General features: G+C 35.0%; 1 long non-coding RNA gene across 2 annotated transcripts in view; it reads right to left on the reverse strand.

Annotated features, from left to right (window-relative positions):
• Window positions 1-17,990, reverse strand: part of LOC144579378 (uncharacterized) — a 411,061-nt gene that overhangs the window by 10,544 nt on the left and 382,527 nt on the right. The window contains exon 2 of one of the 2 annotated variants that reach the window (XR_013526800.1): window positions 13,233-13,336. This is a non-coding gene — a long non-coding RNA (uncharacterized LOC144579378). Of the gene's footprint in view, window positions 1-13,215; window positions 13,337-17,990 lie in introns of both variants that reach the window. The other variant, XR_013526801.1, reaches the window with a different exon arrangement.

Genomic DNA, 17,990 nt, shown 5'->3' on the forward strand with positions numbered 1-17,990 from the left:
CCAGCCTTAAGTAACAACTCTTCTACTATCTCCTTCTATGAGGTGAATTTTTTTTTAACTTTGCACATGTGAGATCATGTGGTATTTGTCTTTCTGTTCTTAGCTTATTTTATGCAGTGTTATATCCACTAGTTTCATCCATGTTGTTGAAAATGGCAGAATTTCTTGTACGTTTAGGACAAAGGTATTTCTTTGTGTCTAAATACCACATGTTTAATCCATTCATCCATTGATGGGCACTTTGTTTTCATATATTTCACTAGGAAAAATGCTTCAAACAGTATGGGAGTACAAACGTCTTTTTGACATACAGATTTTAATGCTTTGCATAGATACACAGAAGTACAATTGTTGGATCATATAATAAATTAATTTTAAATTTTTTGACAAATCTTCATATTCTCCCAAAATGGCTATATTAATTTACATTTCCACCAACAGCATACAAAGTTTTCCTTTTCTTTACATCCTTGCCAATACTTGTGTTTTTCATCCTTTTGAGAATAGTAAAACCAACAGGTGGGAAGTAGTATCTCATTGTGGTTTTATTTTGCATTTCTCTACTAGAGATTTTTACTATTTTTTTCATTTATCTGTTGGTTATTTGTATGTCATATTCTGAGGTGTCTATTCAGTGTCTTGACTCAATTTTAATAGTGGTTTACTTTTTATTAACTTGAGTTTCTTTTATCTCTTGAATATTAGGCTCTTATTTAATGTATGGTTTCTAAAATTATTTTCTATGTATTTATAGATGTTATTTCTTCACTCAGTTATTGCCTCTACTGTGAGACAGTTTTTTGTTTGATGCAATCTCATTTGTCTATTTTTGATTTTGTTGTCTGTGCTTTTGTGATCATGTATAAAAAATCACTACCCAGACCAACGTCATGAAGTTTTGTATGGTATGTTTTCTTCTGGTAGTTTTAGAGTATCAGATTTTACATTTATATCTTTAAGTCATTTTAATTTAATCATATATAAAGGGTAAGAGTCCATTTCACTCACTGCATGTGGACATCCTGTATTCCCAATATCATTAATTCAAGGGATTGTGTTTTCTTGACTTGTCAAAAATCAGTTGAGCATAGATGTGTAAGTATGTTTCTGGGAATTCTGATTCGTCAGTGTGCCTCTGTGCCAGTACCATGCTATTTTGATTATAGCTCTGTAATGTATTTTGAAATTTAGTAGTATGATGTCTTTAGCTTTGTTCATTTTGGCAAAGATTGCTTTGACTATTTAGGGTCTTTTGTAGTTCCATACAGATTTTAGGGGTTTTTTTTCTGTGAAGAATGACATTAGTCATTTTATAGAATTGCATTGAATCTGTTATTCACTTTGGGTATTATAGTATGGTCATTTTTACAATATTTTTTCCAATCCATGAACATGGGATGTCTTTTCAGCTTTTGGTGTCCTCTTTTTTTTTTCCAAATGTTTTATAGTTTTTTATTGCACAGTTCTTTCACCTTCTTTGTTAAATTCATTCCTAGGATCTTTTTTATTTTTGTAACTATTGTAAATAGAATTGCTTTTTTATTTCCTTTTTAGCTATTTTATTGTTGGTTTGTAGTAACACCTATTTTTGTATCCTGCTATTATGCTGAATTTATTAGTTTGGAGGTTTTTGGCGACGTCTTCAGGTTTTTCCATATAAGAGATTATGCTATCTGCAAAGTTTACTTTGTCCTTCCCAATTTGAATGCTCTTTATATTTTGCTTGTCTGATTCCTCTGAATAGTATTTTCAGTACTATGTTGAATGAAAGTGTTAAAAATGGAAATTTTTGTTTTGTTCCAAGTCTTAGAAGCTTTACATTTCCTTATTTAGTATGATATTGTCCATGGGTTTGTCATAAATGGCCTTCATGCTTTTGAATATTTTTTTTCTGTACCCAATATATTGACAGTTTTTATTATGAAGTGTTTTTGAACTTTATCAAATGCTTGTTTGCATTAATTGAAATGATAATAGGTTTTTGTCCTTGATTCTATAGATTTGATAGATCCCATTTGTTGTTATTTTAAATTTTTAACATATTTAATGATTACAAATGCAAGTTCCTTATGTGCATATATTGTGTAGTGGTGAAGTCTGGTATTTTAGTGTACCCATCATGTAAATAGTGAACATTGTACCCAGTAGGTAATTCTTCAGTGCTTATCTTCCTTTTACCCTCCTACCTTTTGTAGTATTCAGTGTTCATTATTTCATTGTGTATGGCCATTAGTACACTTATTGTTTAGCCCCCACTTAAAAGGGAGAATATGCAGGCTGAGTGCAGTGGTTCATGCCTGTAATCTCAGCAGTTTAAGAGGCCAAGATAGGTGGATCAGTTGAGCTCAGGAGTTTGCGAACAGCTTAGACAATATGGCAAAACCCTGTTTCCACCAAAAATACAAAAGCAAACAAACAAAAAACTGATGTGGTGGCACATGCCTGTGGTCCCAGCTACTCAGGAGGCTGAAGTGGAAGAATTGCTTGAGCCCAGGAGGTGGTGGCTGCAATGAGTTGAGATCACACCACTGCACTCCAGCCTGGGTGAGAATGAGAACCTGTCTCAATTTTTTAAAAATTTAAAAAATATATTGAGAATATGTGACATTTCACTTTGTTTCTGAGTGATGTTAAGATAATGGCCTCCAGTTTTTTCCTTGTTGCTGCAAAACACAATTTTATTTTTTTGGCTGAGTATCATATTATCTATATATACATCTTTTTAAAATCCAGTTAACCATTGACAGACTCATAGGTTGATTCCATATATCTGCTATTGCAAATAGTGCTGTGATAAACATATGAGTACAATTGTCTTTCTAACATAATGATTTTATTTATTTTGTTCATAATTTATTTTTATTTTGTCAGAAGTGAAATTGCTGAATTGAATGGTGATACTGTTGTTAGTTCTTTGAGAAATCTCCATATTGTTTTCCATAGGAGTTGGACTAACATTTCCACCAAAAGTACCATGTTTATTGATTCTTACAAATCATGAATAAATTCTGCTTGATCATGTTGAAGAATACTTTTAATGTATTACTGACCTCAGTTTGTCGTATTTTGATGACTATTTCTGCATCTATGTTCGTCAGTGATATTGGCTTGTAGTTTTATTTTCTTGTAGTGTCTTTGTCTGACATTCGTATCAGGTTAATGTTGGCTTTGCAAAATGAATTAGAGCAAGTTTTCCCTGTCTACAGTTTTCAAAAGAATTTGAGAAGATTTGGTGCTAGTTCTTAAATATTTAGTAGTAATCAACCATAAAGCCAGCTGGTCCTGGGGTTTTCTTTGATGAGAGATATTTAATTACTGATTCAGTGTTCTTGATTTTTATTATTCTGTTCAGATTTTCAAATTTCTAGAAATATATAACCTAACAAGATTAAATCATGAATTTAATCTTGTTAGGTTATATGTTTCTAGAAATTTATCCTTTTTTTTCTAGGTTATCCAATTTATTGACACAATTGTTCCTAGTAATTTCTTATGATTATTTGTATTTCTGTAAAGGGTTAGTCTGCTAAGGGTTCATCAACTTTGTTCAGCTTTTCAAAAAATCATTTTAGTTTGTTGATCTTTTTCAGGTTTTTGTATTGTCCTTATTTTAGTTAATTCTACTCTGAAATTTATTTTCTTTCTGCTAACTTTTCATTTGCAGTTGACGCTTAAACAGCATGGTGTTGAATTGCATGAATTTGATAATGTACAGAATTTTTACATTAAATACAGATTTAAAAAAATACAGTATTTGTGGGATATAAAACCTGTGTATTCAGAGGACAACATTTTGTAACCAAGTCATTTTGTAACCAGTCTCTCCTCCTGACTGCAGGATTTGAGTATGTAGATTTTTGTATACATAGGGGTTCCTGGAACCTATACTCTCTGTATATCAATGGACGATTGCAGTTGGCCTTTTTCCCTTTTTCCCTAGTTTCTTGAGGTATAATATTAGGTTGCTTATTGAGATACTTATTTTCTTAATAAAGGTATTTAGTGCTATGAATTTTCCTTTTAGAAATTTTCCTTCTAGAAATGCTTTGCTTCTGCCCGTATATTTTGGTAATTTGTGTTTCCATTTTCATTTGTCTCAAAGTATTTTAACATTTCTCTCTTAATTTCTTCTTTGACTCAATAGTTGTTCAGAAGCATATTGTTGAATTTCTACTTATTTTTTCTAATTCCTCCTGTGATTGATTTCTTGTTTTATACCATTGTGGTAAAAAAAAAAAATGCTTGAAATACATCAATTTTTAAAAACGTGTCAAAAACTTTTTTTTGCCTAACATATAATCTATTCTGGGGAGTATTTCTTCTGAACTTGATAAAAATGTATACTCTGTTACTGTTAGATGAAATATTCTGCCTGTGTTTGCTAGGTTCATTTCATCTAAAGTATGCTTTAAGTCCAATGTTTCTATACTGATGTTCTATCTAAATGATCTGTCTATAGTTGAAAGTGGGTTACTTAAATCTAAATACCCTTCTATCATTGTGCTGCAGTCTAGGTCTCACTTCAGATTCTTTTTTTCTTTCTTTTTGAGACAGAGTCTCACTTTGTCACTGAGGCTGAACTGCAGTGGTGTGATCTCCACTCACTGCCTGCTGGATTCTCAGCTCACTGCCTCCTGGGTTCTGCCTCCTAGGTTCAAGCAGTTTTCCTGCCACAGCCTCCTGAGTAGCTGGGATTACAGGCCCTGCTAATTTTTCTACTTTTAGTAGATGGGGTTTCACCATGTTGGTCAGGCTGGTCTTGAACTCTTGACCTTGTGATCTGCCCGCCCTGGCCTCCTAAAGTGCTGGGATTACCACCATGCCCAGCCAGATTCTTTAATGTTCATTTTCTATATTTAAGTGCTCCAGTGTTGGGTGCATATGTTTTCCTGATAAACTGACTTCTCTATCACTATGTAATTACCTTATTTTTTCATTTTTTAAAATAGATTTTGCCCTAATATTTATTCTGCCTGTATAAGCATGGCAGGAGGAGGTGGCCCCCTCCTGCCTTCCTTTGGTATCTATTTGCATGAATATTTTGTTCTATCCCTTCACCTTCAGTCTATAAGTATTCATTAAGGTAAAGTGAATCTTTCGTCGGCAGCAAATTGTAGTTACATTGTTTTTTGTTTGTTTTAATAGCCGTTTTTTTTTTAATTGTACTTTAGGTTCTGGGGTACGTGTGCAGAACTTGCAGGGTTTGTTGCATAGGTACATACATGACAAGGTGGTTTGCTGCCTCTCTTCTCCCTTCATCTATATCTGGCATTTCTCCCAAGGTTATCCCTCCACAACCCCCACTGTCCCTCCCCTAGCCGCACTCCAACTGACCCCAGTGTGTGATGCTCCCCTCCCTGTTTCCAGATGTTCTCACTATTCAACACTCACTTATGAGTTAGAACAAGCGGTATTTGATTTTCTGTTCTTATGTTAGTTTGCTGAGAATGATGGTTTCCAGATTCATCCAAGTTCCTACAAAGGACACGAACTCATCATTTTTTATGGCTATGTAGTATTCCATGGTGTATATGTGCCACATTTTCTTTGTCCAGTCTATCATTGATGGGCATTTGGGTTAGTTCCAGGTCTTTGCTATAGTAAACAGTGCCATGGTTAACACACATGTGCATGCGTTTTTTTATAATAGAACAATTTATAATCCTTTGGATATATATCCAGTAATGGGATTGCTCAGTCAAATGGAATTTCTATTTCTAGATCCTTGAGGAAATACCACACTGTCTTCCACATGGTTGAACGAATTTACATTCCCACCAACAGTGTAAATGCATTCCTATTGGGAAATATCGGTTTGTATGACTGATAGGTAAAGACTTGTTCCTGTCATTTTGTTAAGTGTTTCCTGATTATTATGTGTATCCTTTGCTTCTTTATTCTTCTTTTACTTTGTAGTCTGATAGCTTTCTGTCATAATATGAGCTATATCTTCTCTTTTGTGTATCGTATGCTTTTACTTTGCAGTTACCTACAGTATTAGATAATTACCATATACTTAACAGGCTACTCTATATGTGGATAACAACTGTGATTGTATATGCAGATTCTATACCGCCCCACCCCTCATGTTTTTGATGTTACCATTACCAATTTTTTATAATTTGTATGTTTTCACAAATTGTTGGAATTTCGGTGACTTTTAACTGGTTTTGAATTTTAACCTTAATTCTAGATATTTAATGGTAGTTTTACTCACCATCATTGTGGAATTAGAATGTTTTGGATTTGGCAACATATTTTTATCAGTTGTTTGTATACTTTCATGTTTTGATACTATAGTGTCCTTTCTTCAGCTTAAATAGTCCCATTTAGCATTTCCTATAATGTAGATCTAATGGTGATATACTCTCTCACTTTCATTTGTCTGATAATGTTTTATCAATATGAAAAATCTTCTCGTAATACAATGAAGTTTCCCTTGTACATAATATTTCAGTTTTCTCTTGCTGCTTTCAAAACTCTGCCTTTGTTTTTAAATTTTGACAGCTCAATTATGATGTGTCCTGGTTTTGATCATTGCCATTATTTCTTTGATGGTGCTTTCTGTATCTTTCTCTCCTTCTCCTGAAAACAAATATATGTATGTCGTTTCACTTGATAATGTCTCATATATCTCTAAAGCTATCTTCACTCATTATTTTTTTCTTTTGCTGATTCAGATTACAAGATTTTCTTCTATCTGTCTTCTTGTTGAAACCCTCTGCTGAATTTTCCAGTTGTTATAGTTTTCTTCAATTCTGTGGTATCTGATTGGTATTTTTTGTACTTTCTGTCTTGTTGAAATTCTTGGACTTTTTCCTTGCATTGCTTTGCTGCCTTCGGAGGTCATGTTTGTTAAAGCAAACTAAATATGGCCTGAGAAAGACTCTATATTTCTTTATTTGAGTCCCAGTGGATAAACTCTAACCTATGTTAACAGACAAAATTGAAAATCTAACTTAGGAGTATGCACCTGCAACAATAATTGAGTATTGGCCAATCCCAGCAGCAATACTTCAACCACTCATAGACTGCTAAGTGTTCAATCTGTGTTCAAATAAGGCAATGCCAACTTGTAATCAGTCCAGCTGTTTCTGGACGCCGATTTCTGAACATTGTTTCCTGTTTTTGTGTCTATAAATCTTCCACCACATGGCTGCCCTGGAGTCTCTCTGAATCTACTCTGATTCTGGGGGTCACCCAATTTGTGAATCATTCATTGCTCAGTTAAACTCCTTTAAATTTAATTTGGCCAAAGTTTTTCTTTTGTGATCTTTATGACCATTATTTTGAGTTCCCTGTTGGGTAGCAGTTTTTAGAGGTTCATTTTTTCCTTTTATTTGGAGTATATTTCATGTTTCTTTCTTTTTCATTTTCCTGTACTGGTTTCTGCACATTATATAAGAAATGTGGCTCTCCCAGACTTTCAGATTGTAGTTGTATAGGAGAATGGTCTCAGGAATCTATCTGACCAGAAATTTTAAGATGCCTCTTTAATCTTTGTGTTTGCCTGAATTGCTTTTTCTGGTTTTGGTGGTCCTCAGAAGATTAAGATGTGTAATGTCCTATCAGCACCCAAAGACTGATAAGGTAGAAACCAGGTTCTCTAGATATAGCTGGAAAGGTTGGAATATAAAATTTTCCTAGTTCTTTCTATATTCATGTTGAAGCTAAACACAGGTGTTTATCTCTCACTTTGTACTAAGCTGGGAAAAATATGTGGGGAAGGCCTGTACTCATATTCAGATTGTACCATGTGATACCGAGGGGACAGCTACTGGAAATTGTTCTATTGTATGTTCAACCCTTTGTTTTCTGTGGTGTAATGAGACTTGGAAAGAATAAGTCCCATAGACTCACAGAATTGGATATTTAAGCAAACAGTCTCATTGGTGAAATCTAAAGTCTTCGCTTTGTGGTACATACACAAAGTGTTTCCAGGTAGAATGGATATACATGGATTTACCACTGAAGTGAGCCAGAGACAAGGCTTAGCATGTGCTGAGCTCCCACTCAGGCTGCTAGAGAGCTACCATTGTGTCCCTGTATAATTTCCTAAAGCAAGTTAGAAGCCAAACCATCAAATAGCCACTAGAAGATTCTGTCATAAACCCCTGCTGCAAAGAAACAGGAAGTTGTTTTCAAGCCCTGCCCCTACATTGTTTTTAGGTGCCAAAGTTCCTGAACATGTTTGCATGCTCATAAAAAACTGCCACTTTTTTATCTGTAGTCTGGAGAGATTCATATATGCCTAATTTCCCCTGCTCTTGAAGTCAGTGAATTAAGAGCCAAAGTATAGTTAGCATGCTGTATGTGTTGTCCAAAACCTCCTCTCCACAGAGAGAAGCCGGGTGTTTGGGATTCCTTCCTGATTTTATGTCACAAACTCGGGTCCCTGGTCCATGTCTGAGTGTACCTCGGCTTTTTTTGCTGGTTTGATACCAATGTTTTCTTAGTTGATATGTAGAAGCCTCTTAACTCATTTCTGATTTTCTATTAGATGGAATTAACCTGTGAATAAATGTTTATTTAGAGTGCCTATTGGTGGAGACAGAGTCAGGAGCCTTCTATTCTGACATGTTGCTGATGTTACCTCAAGACTTCTACTTTATTAATGTCCACAAAAATACTATGAGATAAAGATTACTCTTCCCATTTGATAGACAAAAAATTTGTGACTAAGAAATGTCAAGTCAACTTCCACAGGTTACATATCTAATATGTGATGGAGTGTATTAGTTAGTTCTCACATTGCTAAAAAGATATATCCAAGATTGAGTAACTTATAAAGAAAAGAAGTTTAATTGGATCATGATTCTGCAAACTGTATAGGAAGTATGGCTTGGGGCATTTTCTCAGTTTCTGGGGAGGCCTCAGGAAACCCACAATTGAGGGTGGAGGGAGAAGGGAGAGCAGGCATCTCATACAGTAGGAGCAAGAGAGAGAGAAAAGAAGGTGCAATATAGTTTTAAGCAGCCAGATCTCATGAGAAGTAATTTACTATCACAAAGATAGCCTCAAGTGGATGGTGCTAAACCATTATGAGAAATCCATCCCCATAATCCAATCACCTCCTACCAGGCCCCATCTCCAACACTGAGGATTATAGTTCAATATGAGGTTTGGGTGGGGACACATAACCATACCATATCATGGAACATAACTTATCAACTTTTGACACACTCCTTAGTGTATGTTATAAAATGTCATTTGACTTCATCCGTATTTAAGAATTCTGAATAGTTTCTATGGTTTTTACTTTTTTTTCTTATACAGTAACATATTTTAGACTAGTAGATTTATAATGCATGCATAAAGAGGTTTGACAGGTAGGACTGAGGGAGAAGAGTGATGATCAGAGAAAATGGATGCCAAACGTATTCCTGTGTTAGTGTCATTGTTACCACAGGGGTTTTCGTAGTTTCAAAATGCCCAGATTCTAAGCAAGAATGATTGAATCCCTTGATTACTTATTAGCTATGATAATTTATAACTTATATGGCAACACTCTACAGTTTTCATAAAACATTTACAGAGTGATGCACATAAGCATATGGTTTTCTGTGGTAACAGTCAGTTGCCCTCCATGATGGCAACACCCTCAGGCTTTTGCATTAGGTTGACTGAGTGGCCTGACTTTTTAGTGGTTATAGTACTATTTTTACTCTTATTAGATAATCAAATATCCTGAGAAATAATATCAAGTAGAATTATCCATGATCTATGTTCTGCTTTGGACCAACAGAGTATCTTAGAACCAGCTTGTCTGGTTCGAGAAAACTCAACAATTTTTCACAACTATTTATGGTCACCATCTCTCTGATGAGATGGACAGATATACAGGAAATATTGGGATAGATATATTAGGAAATATCTGGGTATAAAAACAGCTCCTGCTATTAAGTACTTGATTTTCTGTTCTGACCACTGTGGGCTGTGTGTGAGGAGAAACATACATTGCCTTCACTCCCAGCTTTATATTCTGAAATCAAATATTTTCTTTATTGCTGGAAGAGAAAAACTCAAATTGTTTTCTGTCACTTTCTATGATTACGAAGAAAAAGGAAAGAAGAAAGGGAGGAATAAAAAAGATAAAATAACCTATGTATTTGACATCCAAACTAACTTGTTTCTGGTATACTGATTTAGGCAAGAGTCACCTTCTATCCTGATTAGAAGGAATTGCTAATTATTATGTCTTTTGAAACATAAATCAAGAAGCCCCTGAGAAATCCAAAATCATTACCTGACTACATATGTAGCTGTAATTAATGACTGTTTGTAAAAGACTTTGAAGATGAAAAGCACTTTAATTGAAGTAACTCTCAATCATACAGAGGCAGGAAACCTCAAGTAAATGAAAATATTCGAACATGAATGGATTATTTTAAGCTAGAAAAACAGGACTTTAAATGTGTGATTCTTTTTTATCTTGTCTTGGAATGTCAGTTAAAGTTACAAAGCTAAAATCAATACATTAAGTATTCTAAATAGAGCTACAAACATATCCTACGGGACATAATAAGAACAGCTGCAATTGGTGGTTTGACTATCACCTCTCCTGACCTAGCTTCAGCCTACGTAAAAAATAAAGGCTATTTTGAAAGGAATTTGCAGGACTAAATTTTCTCTTGGATTCTTTCTTCTCCAAAGAGAAGGAGGAATGTGCTCTCCCTTCACAAATGAAGTAAAGTAGATGTTGCTAAGAGAACCGCTCAAAGACATGGGGTGCTTGCAAAATTAAAAAGATGGACATTTTACTCACTGGTTAAAAAAAATATATAGATCTTTCTATGGTCATTAGGAGGAAAAAGGGGCAAATTGGCAAAAGTTATGCATCTATAAATAAATAAATATATATATGTAAATAAAATCTATCTGCCTATATATATGTATATATGGAGATGCATAACTAGTCAGTACAACACCAGCAGTAGCCCAGGCTATATATTTGCATTTTGCTTGCAGCTCTACCAGGATCTGATTGTATTCCCCCATTTTCTGAATTGAAAATGTATTATATGCTTATCCTAATGGCTGAATGCCAGCTTTCCAACACTATTAAAATAAACAGAAACTGATATTCACAAAGCAATAAGGAATCAACAGTGGACCCATGGCTTTTATGTCCACCAAAGAAGTCTGACCATAGAAATTTTGACCCCTTTGAGCTCTGATTAGCACAAGTCTGGCTAGAGAAGACAACAATGGCAGAAAGGTGAAAGAATAACAAATACTAGACAAAATATATTTTGAATCGTTTATCAGAGCAAATATCCCCCCAAATAACAGACCGTAAAATGTGTTTTTCATATAACTTAACATCAATCAAACTAGATTAGTTTTATTTTTATTTCCGAAAGTATAACTTTTAAGATTTTACTTTAGGATATAGTCATATTGTTTTATAATCCATAATGTTATACCTGATCAATAATTTAACTTTATCTCATTACTCCCACCCAACTGCTTAGGAATTCATTCCCAAAATTAGTATTTGCTCTATTTTTTTCCTTTCCACATTATATGTACTCATTTCTTATATTTATAAGTTTGTCAAATGCAAAAGCAATAATCTCCACTGTTTTTGCTTAAACAAGTGGAGGCTTATTACCAGTATGACACATTCACAATGGCAGTAAACCTATGCCACAGATAGAAGGATCCTTAAAGACTTTCATGATCATCAAGGAAACGTCTTCCTGCCACTGCACAGGGTTTCGTGCAGCAACATCTGGAGGGCAGCCAGGAAGGCATTTCAGAGGCTTTCTGGTGGTCATAAAAGCCATGGTCCACTGTTGACTCCTTATTGCTTTGTAAATGCCAGTTTGTCAGTTTATTTTAATAGTGTTGGAAAGCTGGCACTCAGCCATTAGGATACGCATATAATACATTTCCATCTCTGAAAATGGGGGAATACAATCAGATCCTGATAGACCTGCAAACAAAATGCAAATATATGGCCTGAGCTACTGCTGGTGTTGTACTGACTAGTGATTCTGGTTAGCAGAGGAGGGACTATAAATTACCTTGCCATGAAATCTACACAATACCTATTTTAAAGAGAAAGAAGCTTTCTTGACTACAAAGGTCATTTCATTACTCTAAAGGTTAAGACATATGTTATTTTCTAAAAGTTTATAATGACAAAGTGTTTGGTTTGTGTAAGTAAAATCTTTTTAACAGGTTTTGAAAATTATAACACTAATACCTCTAAATGGTTTATGTACTGGAAGCAAGAGCTTGACCTAACTTAATCAATTAAATAATCTGCCTCTTTTAGTCAAAACTAATGTGATTTTGTAATTACTTAACATTAATCAGTTTCTCATTGTATTTGAGGTATTTGAGTATTATGAGAATAATGTGAGGTTCTGCATTCTTGCACAGATTTCATGAGAAACAATCTTGGGATGCTATTTTAAAACGGTAAAAACAAAAGAATAAGATCCAAAGTGACTTAGGGTCACATTTGGACTTTATCACCTAACTCTTATAGTCTCCATTAATTCATTAATAATGAAAAAAAAATTTGACACTTTTCACAGATGTGTTATGAGAATTAAAGATTATGTGCTTGTGTGTGTATAAGATAGATAATCAAATATTAAATCTGTTAATATTCTTATATTTAGATTTATTTTAAAGTATCTAGCACAAGGAAAGATACCTTTCTTTGAAGTAAAATTTTAATGAGCTGTCTGCTACTTTTTTTTTCTATTTGCTCTATTCTGATAGTTTAAATCGATTTCTTCAGCAAATATTTATTGAAAGTCTATGATGATGCTAAATACAGTGATGCTAGGTACTGTAAACATTAAACAGATGAATTGGAAAATTATTATTTTAAATTATCATGACCAGGTCTAGTGGTTCACACTTGTAATTCCGAAATTTTGAAAGGCAAAGACTGGATATCCCTTGAGGCCAAGAATTAGAAATCAGCCTGGGCAACAAGAAAGACCCCTTCTCTAAAAAGATTCACAGGCTGATTCACTATAAACAAAAATTGCTATTAAAAAAGTAAAAGACATAAAAGTTAAAAAGCAAAAAGATATTAATTATAGCCATGAATAAATATGAAAGAAAAGTTTCTGGAGGCATATAGGCATGAATACAGAGAACATATATACGGGAAATTGTAATTATAGAGAAGGATAGATGTCTTAGTCTATTTTAAGGCAATACTACAGACCGGGTAATTTACAAATTTACAGAAATTTATTTCTCACATAGTTCTGGATGCTAGGAAGTCCAAGATCGGGGTGCCAGCAGTTTTGTTTTCTGTGAAGTTTTAATGTTTGCATACAAGGTAGTTCCTTGAACCCTGTCTGTCCTGAAGGAGAAAAACGCTGTGCTCTTAATGTAGCAGAAGAGAGAGGGGCAAAAAAGGATCAGCTTTCCATCATGCTCTTTTATAAGAGCACCTAACAATTCATGAGGGTGGAGCCTTCAATGCTCAATCCCCTGCTAAAGTTCACACTTTCTAATACTATTTCATTGGGGATTAAATTTCAACATGAACTTTAGAGAGGACAAACACACTCAAATCATAGCAGCATAAAAAAGACTTAGAGGAGAGAAAGCCTTGGACGTAGGGGGAAAACAGCAAAATATTCATGACTTTTTTCTGAAGGAGCTATGTGGTAGAGTAGATTAGAAGAAGATGATACTGAAAGATAAAATTTTGACAAGAAGATAAAGATCCTGAAATGCTAATTTAAGTGGTGTTTTATATATTTTTTTCTCATATTAGGCAAGAGGCAGTCAGTCTCCAAGATGGTCTTTAATATTCGGCCGGGTGCGGTGGCTCACGCCTGTAATCCCAGCACTTTGGGAGGCCGAGGCGGGTGGATCACGAGGTCAACAGATGGAGACCATCCTGGTCAACATGGTGAAACCCCGTCTCTACTAAAAATACAAAAAATTAGCGGGGCATGGTGGCGCGTACCTGTAATTCCAGCTACTTAGGAGGCTGAGGCAGTAGAATTGCCTGAACCCAGGAGGCGGAGGTTGCGGTGAGCCGAGATCGCGCCATTGCACTCCAGCCTGGGTAACAAGAGCGAAACTCAGTCTCAAAAAAAAAAAAATTTTTTTTTCCTCCCTGCTCTTATTTACTCTTTTGTGTAGTCTCTTTCTATATTGAATTAAGGCTAGCCTTGGGTGATTGACAGTATACAGTAGAATGATACAATGTGACTTCTGAGTCAAGGTCATAAAAGGCACTGTAGCTTCCTGTTGGTATCTTAGATCACTGGCTCAGGGCTAGCCTGAAAACATAGCATGAGAATCCTTAAGGAGTCACATGGAGAGCGGCATGTGAAGAGAAAATGAGGCCTTTAGCCAGCATTCAGAAAGATACATGTTTCATGAGGGAGCCACCTTGGAAGTGGATCCTCCAGACCCAGTTAAGCCTTCATGTAAACCAAACCAAACAAAAGCAAATACTCCAGGTCAGTATATTCGCAACTTCTAAGACTTAATAATCCATCTGTGTGCTATGTTAAATATGTGTATATATATATATATATATATATATATATATATATATACACACACACACATACACACCAATGTCAGCTCTAACATTGTATGTTTTTATGCTGTACAGGAAGTTACTGGTAGACAATAAAAGTGGAATATCTGGTAAAATTCTTTCTAGGACAGCTTTTTTGTTTGGCCCCAGTGAGACCTAGAAAACTATAGTTTTCTCTATATGATATATATAAAATTCTATATATATTATATATATATATATACAATTCTCTCTATATATATCTATATATTGAAAATAAATACATAGATATTGAGAATGAAATATCATGTAAAATTCTTTCTAGGACAGTATTTTTTTTTTTTTTGGCCCCAGCGAGACCCAGAAAACTAGTTTTTTTTTTCCTTTCTCACTATATATGTAATTATATATATGTATATTTTATAGGTATATATATTTTATATATACATATATAATTTATATGTATAAAATTAAGGCAAATATATATATACATCTTAATATCTTATTCTATTTCCTCTTTGGTATTTTGGATCACTGGCTTAGGGAAAGCCTGAAAACATGGCATGAGAATTCTTAAGGAGTGACATGGAGATCTGCATGTGAAGAAAAACAGGCCTTTAGCCAGCATTCAGAAAGATGCAGGTTTCATGAGGGAAATGTCTCAGTATCTTACTCTATTTTTGATTAATTGGCACCATCTGCCTGGGAAGATATGTGGTAGAAAAAGTTGAAGCTAGACTTAACATTCAGGGAAAAATAAAAGGCAATGATTAGAGATGGAATCAATGAGAGGGAGAAAGAGGGCCCTCTCAGCCTGTCATCAATTTTCTATTGCTGTTCACAAGTGTCATCAGTGTCTTGCTGGAAACACATAAGTATGGTAGCTTTAAAAGAGACCAGAAAAAAACGGGGCACTTACTGTTTTACCCAAGCTCTTCAGGTAGTCCAGATCCTGGTGAAGTTGGTTAGGTACAATTAGGTTAACAGCATATCTGTGCTGATTCTCAAGACATGGCTGGAACCCAGGAACTGCAAGATAATGATGTATGGTGAGCACTAACCTATACAACAGTAGTAAGCCAAGTGGGCATGTGTGCATTGTGAGACAGAGAGAAGCAGCATTGTTAGTGTTTCCTTCTATCAGCTGTAGAAATCTTACTATCATACAGCTATTATGTGGTCAGTCTTCAACACTAGGTTTGACTGACTCAAAACCTTGGTGTTCTCACACCTCCAGAATAAATCCTTGATATTCTTGAAACTCCAGTATGATTTCTCTGTTCCCTAAATCCTGGCTATTTTCTAGGGATCAAGTAGCCTTCAATTTTCTTAGTTCTGGGTGTCAGATTTCAGACTCAGTCTCTTCCATAAACCTAAAATTTTTCTGTATTTTTCTATATTTAACATATCAAATGTGATCTTTTAATTTTTAAAAACTTTGCTAAAGCATAAAATGTTCTATAAACATGATGCAAGGTCTTATTGAAATTCATTTAAAAGAGTCCTTTGAAAGTATAAAATAACCATACTTCTTTGATTAGCCACTAAAGCAGTCTTTCATATGTGTGTAGAGCTCAATAGGAATGATACTAAGGATACTGGAAAACCAGTGCAGCTGTCCTGGTGACACCTCTCCAGCTGTAAGGACAGAAAGAGTGGGACGGAAATAGGCTTAACTCCTTGGAGCTTTGAGATGCCTGGCAGCCAGTCTGTGCCCAGAATCCTAGGGGCAAAGAGAAGGAAGTAGCTAAGTAGAAGCCTAATAACCTTTTGCTTAAATTATCTGCCTGCAGAACGTGACATGAAATGCTTGACAAATACAGAGTAGTAGGAGAGTAGTTAGGAGTATTGAGGGCTTTTACCATTAATAAGAAAAAGAATTCAATTTGAAAAATGTCCCAACTCACCTTTGATTTCCTTTCCTAAGCCCCCTTTAAGCCAACCCCTATTATTATTTCAAATATAATATTTAATATCATATTTGATACTGGTACTCATATTAGCAACAGCAGTGGAATTGGACAACTGATTTGTAACTAGAGGCTTGGTAATAAGGGAAGAGGGCCTTTGTCATGAATATCTGTTAAAATTATACTTAGAGGTTTTGTCTTTTTCCCCCGCCTCCCACCCTTCTCCCACTGCCTACCCATCCTCATTACCCTTCACCCAACCCCAGTCCTGGGCAATCCCCTTTACTTTAATCAGGCAACCCTTTGTGGAATGAAACTTCTTGATGAAAAATGGCAGTTCTACGTTTCGAAGAGCAATGGTGTAGACTGCATGTTGTTGTTAGCAGTGGTAGTGTTAGTTATGACATTTCAATAGACTATAACAAGATTTTTCTTTTCTCCCTCCCTGCTTTCCTTTAAAAGGCTCTCGAGGGGAAAGAAGGCCAAATATATCTAGTCTACAAAGTTTCAGACATATTCCCAATCAATATACTTTCAGATTATTTTGTCTATTATTTTCATAGTTTACCTTTGAGTATTGATAAAAAAAAAATATTACCCAAACATCAACTCAGATGATTCCCTAACCTAGGCTTTCTTGGAGTAAACAAAAAAGATCTCAGGAACCTTAGGTACCTACATGCACTTTTGTTAACTGAAAACTTATGAATCTTGATATCGTTTGGATATTTATGCCCACCCAAATCTCATGTGGGAGGCGGGGCCTGGTGGGAGGTGTTTGATTCATGGGAGCAGATCACTCATGGTACTATTTTCCATAGTGAGTTATCACAAGATCTGGTCATTTAAAAGCATGTGACACCTCCCCACCCACCCTCTCTCTCAGTTGCTCCTGCTTCTACCATGTGATGTGCCTGCTTCCCTTTTGCCTTCCATCAAAATTGTAAGCTTCTTTAGGCACCCTAGAAGCAGAGCAGAGGTCAGCACCATACTTCCTGTAAAGCACCCTAGAAGCAGAGCAGAGGCCAGCACCATACTTCCTGTAAAGCCCGAAGAACAATGAGTCAATTAAAGAATGAGTCTTTTCTTTGTAAATTACTCAGTCTCAGATATTTATTAATCACAATGCAAGAATGTGCTAACACATATGTACTACTTGTATGCAGAGGATCTAAGAGAAAGGAGATATATTTATCAGGAACTGTGTATGTAAAGGGAGATGTGAGCATTGGGATGTTGGCATGGTTATTTGTATTTGGGGAGGCAGGCAATTTTAGGAAAATAAACAAGCATAAATTGGACACTGAATAATAATTCCATCATTAAGGTCTCTGGTAGAATTTCAAGGTGGCTAAAATCTTGATGAAGTCATAGATCTTAACATCACTTAGTTTTTTCATTAAAACCAGTGCCATGTATATACATTAAAAGTTAGAGAAGTCTGTATGTGTGAGTGCTTTGCAAAGTGTAAAACACATTAAGGTTTTTAAAAACCTATTATATCTATTATTCTAAAGTATATATCCATATTCTCTAATATTCAAATCAAGTCCAAGAAAGCAAAA

This window comes from Callithrix jacchus, chromosome 14 (assembly GCF_049354715.1).
Source record: "Callithrix jacchus isolate 240 chromosome 14, calJac240_pri, whole genome shotgun sequence".
In the NCBI taxonomy this organism is placed as follows: Eukaryota; Metazoa; Chordata; class Mammalia; order Primates; family Cebidae; genus Callithrix; species Callithrix jacchus.